We start from the raw sequence: 6313 nt of genomic DNA, 5'->3' as shown, positions 1-6313 counted from the left end.
GGAGATTTTGACGTGCAAAGTTGCTTATCGCCTTCTATGGAGGTCCCGCTGTGACTGGACTCCGAATGAACCGTGCAGTGAATGTCTACTCCGAGAACCTGTTTCGCTACTCTCGTCAACACCTCTTTCAGAACTGAGGAATTCAGGTAATTGAATTCTAACAGCCTCCTTTAAGTAGATTATGTTATTTACTTACCTGTGCTGAATTTACTTCTCCAAACTAAACTTGGAAAGGTTATAGTCGAAAAGTGTGGCACTGGAAAAACACAGCAGGTCAGGCAGCATCCAAAGAGCAGGAGAATCAACGTTTCAGATATAAGCCAGGAATGTGGGATTTGGGGGGCTGAGAACTAAATATTTCCCACCTTCCTCACCCCCACTCCCACCCTCCTTTGTATCTCTCAGACCCCCACCCCCAAGCAATCTTGATGAAGAGCTGATGCCGGAAACGTCGATTTTCCTGCTCCTCGGATGCTGCCTGACCTGCTGTATTTTTCTAGCGCCACATGATCTGTGTTGTGTACACCACCTTCTGTAGCTTCTGATAGTCCTGGGCAGAGCAGCTGCCGTACCAGGCTGTTATGCACCCAGAGAGTATGCTCTCAATGGTACGTCTGTAGAAGTTGGTGAGGGGCCTTATATACATACCAAATTTCCTGAGCTGCCTGAGGAAGAAGAGGCATTGTTGTGCCTTCTTGACCATCGCATCTCCGTGGGAAGACCAGGGCAGGTTGTCACTTATCGTCACTTCAAGGAACTTAATGCTCTCAACCCTCTCAACCTCTGCTCCGTTGATGTAGATGGGACTGTGTTTTCCTCCTTTCTTTCTGAAATAATGATCAGTTCTTTAGTTTTGCCAACATTGAGAGAGAGAGAGAGAGATGGTTCTCATCGCACCACAACACCAAACCCTCTATTTCCTTGATGTATTCTGTGTCATCGTTGTTTGATATACGGTCAACCATGGTGATGTCGTCAGCAAACACATAGATGGTGTTTGTTTGGAATTTGGTTACACAGGCGTGGGTCCATAGGGATTACCGTGACCCAAGGCCTCTCTTTACACAATGTTAGTGTCCCTACCTCTGGGACACTTCATCAAGTCTGACATCACGTCCTGCCATGACATGCTTCAGCAGCGTCGATGATGTTTTGTTTATTGTGAAGGGAATTGAATACAACAAGGGTTATGCATCTGTTAGCCATGTCCCTGGTGAGACCACATTATAAATTGGATTAGAGAATTCCTACAACATGAAGGAAGCAGGCCATTCAGTCCATCGAGTCCACACCAAACCTGTGAAGAACATCCCATCCTTCTTTCCTTCCTTTAACTCCTCCACTCCTCTCTTCCTCCCCTCTCCCACACCTGCTCATACAAACTGATCTCCCTTCCCTTCCTCCATTTTCCTCTTCTCCCTATTCTACCTCGTACCACCCTCCATCACCTCTTTCACTCCACTCCTCTCTCCCCCGAAACCCCTCCTTCTCCTTTCTTTTCTCAACTCCTCCAACTCTCTCCCTTCACTTTCTCTCCTTTCTATCCCTCCTCTCTTCCTTTCTTCTTTAGCTTTGTCCTTCCGTCGCTCTGTTAGTTCCCCGCTCCTGTTCACCATTACCCTTCTCCATCCCTCCTGCATTGTCCCTCCTTCCCTGATCCATGGGAAGTCAGTTCAGACTCTCGTGCAATATCTCTGGCTCATCAAGAGGAAAAGTATTGTAATGGGTGAGAGACTCACAAAGAGAAAGTCCCTTGAGGGAGACTCTGAAATACATTCCAACTCCTACTCAGAATTAAAACATCCCATGATTTAGTTAATGAAGGTCTATCTAATCAGGAATTTAAAAATTATAGCCTCTCACCAAATCACTTTTCACAAATCTGACACTCAGACAGATTTGTAAATATAGAGAGTGAAGTGAATGTGGGAGGAGGTGTTAGAGACATTCAAGCACTTATCAGAAGAAAGAATTCACCAAGCCTGCCAGGAATGTACAGCAAGCTGTCACACAGCGCTGTTGGTAGGGAAGGTGATTATACAGTGAAAATAGAGAAAGGGGCATGGACAGGGTGGATAGGAAACAGCTGCCCCTCCACCCCCACCCCCTTAGTAGAAGGTTCATTAATAAGAGGGTCCAACTTATCTATTACTTTATTTCTTTGCTTTCCATCTATTCTATGAAGCTAATACAACTTTTAACTTTGTTTTCTTACTACCTTGTATCGAAGTGCTCGATTGGGACAGTACAGTGGCTCAGTGGTTAGCACTGCTGCCTCACAGTCCCAGGTTCGATTCCAGCCATGGGCAACTGTCTGTGTGGAGTTTGCACATTCTCCCCGTGTCTGCATGGGCTTCCTCTGGGTGCTCCGGTTTCCTCCCACAGTCCAAAGATGTGTAGCTTAGGTGAATTGGCCATGCTAAATTGCCCATAGTGTTAGGTGCATCATTTAGGGGGAAATGGGTCTGGGTGAGTTATTCTTCGGAGGGTCGGTGTGGACTGGTTGGGCCAAAGGGCTTAGATTCCCCACGCTGTAGGGAATCTAATACCTTGGTATCTAAGATGGTGCTGCGTGAGGACACATTCTGTACTTTTCACTGTACTCCTGTACGTGAGTCCACATGACAATACAATCTAAATCTAAATTTAAGGTGAAAGGATTTGAGAGAAACATTCTCCATCCAGAGGGTGGTAGGAATTGAAAAAGCACCTTCTGGAAGGGTAGTTGAGGTGGGAATCACAACCTTTAAAAAGTACCTGGATGAGCTCTTGAAATGTCACAACATTCACCTTCACAGTTCAATTGCTGCAAAGTGGGATTAGTGTAAATAGGTCAGTGCAGACTCGATGGGCCGAAGGGCATCTTCTGTGCTGTACCATTCTATGACTCTAAGAAACTCCTTGATTAATCAGTGAGGTCTGAGTGTTGCTCTGAACAGATTAAAAACCAAAAATCTCCGTACTCAGACCTACTCTGTCCTGTTCCCCAAACCTTTCGATTGTTTCTTTTGTCATCACCCACCATCACTGTTTAGGGGTTATTATGAGCGCTGCTCCCACCGCAGTAGGAGGTCTGATGTTTCAATAACCCACATTGCAGCCACACTCCCCATCCCTTTGTTTCTGTATTACCTGGGGCCAACAGCAGATGACAGACCTACCCTGCACACTAAGTGTTTGACTTGACACATCAACACCATCTGCTGGTCAAAAACAGTAATGCTGACAAAAAGGTTAGCCTTTGGAAGGAGTTGTATCGGTGTAACGCCTTTCTCATTCTTAGGCCTACCCAAAGTGGTTTGCAGTCAAATGAATCACTTTTTGAAATGGCATTTGCGTGGACAAATTCAGCACAGGGAACTTGCCCCCAGTGCAATCTCTCACACAGCAAGTCTTAAAAACTCAGGAAAGGAACATGTTGCCAGGTGTGGAAGGTCTGGCTTACAAAGAAAGGCTGGATAGGCTGGGACTTTTTTTCACTGGAGTGTAGGAGGTCGAGAGGTGACCTTATAGAGGTTTATAAAATCGTGAGTGTTATAGATAGGGTTAATGGTAGATGCCTTTTCCCTACAGTGGGGGAGTATATTTTTAAGGTGACAGGAGAAAGATTTCAAAAAGACATGAGGGGCAACTTATTTGCACAGAGAGTGATTTGTGTGTGGAATGAACTTCCTGAGGAAGTGGCAGATTTGGCTACAGTTGCAACGTTTAAAAGACATTTGGATAAGAACATGAATAGGAAAGATTTGGAGGGATATGGGCCAGGAGCAGGCAGGTGGGAATAGTTTAGTTTAGGGTTATGTTCGGCACGGACTGGTTGGACTGAAGGGTCTGTTTCTGTACTGTATTACTCTATGACTCTATAAGAACAAAGGAGAGGGCACATGATGTGAAAAAAGGCTTCTCTCACATTCTTCTGGAAATTCTTGCTCCCGGGCCCAATCCCTCTTACAGTGAAGGCCAACGCACCATTTGTCTTTCTAACGATTCACTTCATCGTATCTGAGCCTCTGAGCCCACGCCCCGTCCACACTGGGGTCCACCTTTCTCATTTTTCTTTTCTTTCCTAGTTTTTGTTTCTGCTTACCCCCAGGGGAGAGGTCAGCCACCAGTAGCAACGAGAAAGATGAAAGGCAGTAGGAAGATGACTTGGTCGGGGTCCTGAGCATGGCTGCAGCTGGTGAGTCCAGAGAAGACCCTGATGGACGGCAGTGAGGAGGTGGCTGCTGGAGGAGTGGCGCCAGATCTGGTATCAGTGAAGGCAACATCGCCAGGGTAGACCCAGTAGTGAAAGATAGTACCTGAGGAACAGGGGCTTGGGTGGGTCCAATGCTGAAGGTAGCCGAAGGCTCTCTTTAATATATATCTTTTTAATTTTTAAAATTATTCTTAAACTATTCCAAATGGCGATGGATAATGGTGACAGTGGAAGATGTTCATTGTTTCTTTCACTGTATTTTTTGCCATAAAATATACATGACAATAAAATCATTCATTCATTCAAAATAAATCACCTATTCACTTGGACATATGTAGACATGCAAGTCCCCTTTGTACACCAGTCTTTCCCAATCTATCACCATTTAAACAATACTCTGCCATTCTGCTTGCACAAACTCATCTCTCTTTTACCTGTTGGCACCAACTTGGCCCAGGAGTGATGGCTAGTCTCCTTCCCCCTTCAGGATGACCTGCAGCCACTCAATGGGAGGCACCCTCTGTTTCCCATATGATACAATCCCCTTTGTCACTAGTTGCTCTCTGCTTGCTCACTGAGGGGTCACGACCTCAAAGTGGGGTCAGAGTGGGGAAAAAGTTTGGGAAGCTCCATATTACACTGAGCAGTTGTCACTGGATTGCCCTTTTCACACTCCCTCCTATTTATTCATTCCTTACCTCTTCAGGGGCAACTAAGGATGGGCTGTATATTGTGGCTCAGCCAGCAATACCCACGTCCTATGAGAGTTTTTAAAAATTCTCATTCCCTATGGGGCTCGATTCTTAGAAACCAGTCGCCTGTTCTTGTCCCTTCCCAAAAGCCTAGTTTCTCTGTTGAGGAACTTTAGACAGAGGTTGTGATTATATCTGTTGGGTAACTGTTCTGGATTCCACCAGTGAAGGAACACACTGACGCTCCAAATCAGGAAATACTGCAGGCTTGTTGGCATCAGCTCCTGATCCAATACATTAGCATAAACACTCCTGAATGGATGAGTGAACAGCAAATTAGCAAAGAGGTCACTTGTGATGAGCAATGTTCCCATAAAACAATTGATCCAGAGGGATCACAGGTCCTGTGACACAATCTGAAACTGTTCTCAGGTGGCATTTGTATGGCACCTTAAAAATGTATGGTAACCAGCCTTGCAAAATTAACCCAGAGACTGCAGGAACATTGCATGTTACAGGACAGTAACAGGCCTTTTGGCCCACTGTATCTGTGCCAATAACGATGCCATTGTAAACTATGCCATCTGCCTCACATGGTCTATGTCCCTTTATTCCCTACCTCTTCATATGTCTGTCTGATTGCCCCTTAAACATTGCTAGTGTATCTGCTTCTACCACCTCCCCTGGCAGTGTGTTCCAGGTGCCTACTGCCCTCTGAGTAAAAATATCTCCTTTAACATTTTCCCCTCTCACCTTAAATCCATGCCCCCTAGTATTTGACATTTCCCATCCTGGGAAAAAGACTCTGACTATCCATCCTATCCATGCTGCTCATAATCGTTTGTACGCTATCAGTTGCCCCTCAGCCTCCAATGCTCCAGTGAAACTAATCCAAGTTTTTCCAACCTTTCTTTCTAGCTAATACGTTCCAATCCAGGCAACATCCTGATAAACCTCTTTTGTACCCTCACCAAAGCCTTCACATCCCTCCTACAGCGCAGGAACCGGAACTGAACACAACAGCGTTTGATTTATTGTTGTCACATGTACCGAGAGACAGTGAGAAGTGTTGTTTTGTGTGCTGTACCGGCAGATTGTTCCATACAAATTGCATTGGGGAGCAGAACAGAGTGCAGAATACAATGTTACAGCCGCAGAGAAGGAGATCAACATTAACATTTGAGAGGACCGTTCAAAGGTTTGAAGCGGTTCTTGAATCTGCTCGCATGTGTACTCAAACCTGTAAATCCTCTGCCTGATGGAAGAGGGTGGAAGACAAAGTAAAAACAATGACTGCAGATGATGGAAACCAGATTCTGGATTAGTGGTGCTGGAAGAGCACAGCACTTCATGCAGCATCCAAAGAGTAGCGAAATCGACGTTTCGGGCAAAAGCCCTTCATCAGGAATAAAGGCAGAGAGTC

Source organism: Chiloscyllium plagiosum, chromosome 30 (assembly GCF_004010195.1).
Source record: "Chiloscyllium plagiosum isolate BGI_BamShark_2017 chromosome 30, ASM401019v2, whole genome shotgun sequence".
In the NCBI taxonomy this organism is placed as follows: domain Eukaryota; kingdom Metazoa; phylum Chordata; class Chondrichthyes; order Orectolobiformes; family Hemiscylliidae; genus Chiloscyllium; species Chiloscyllium plagiosum.
This window is presented reverse-complemented; position numbering follows the sequence as displayed.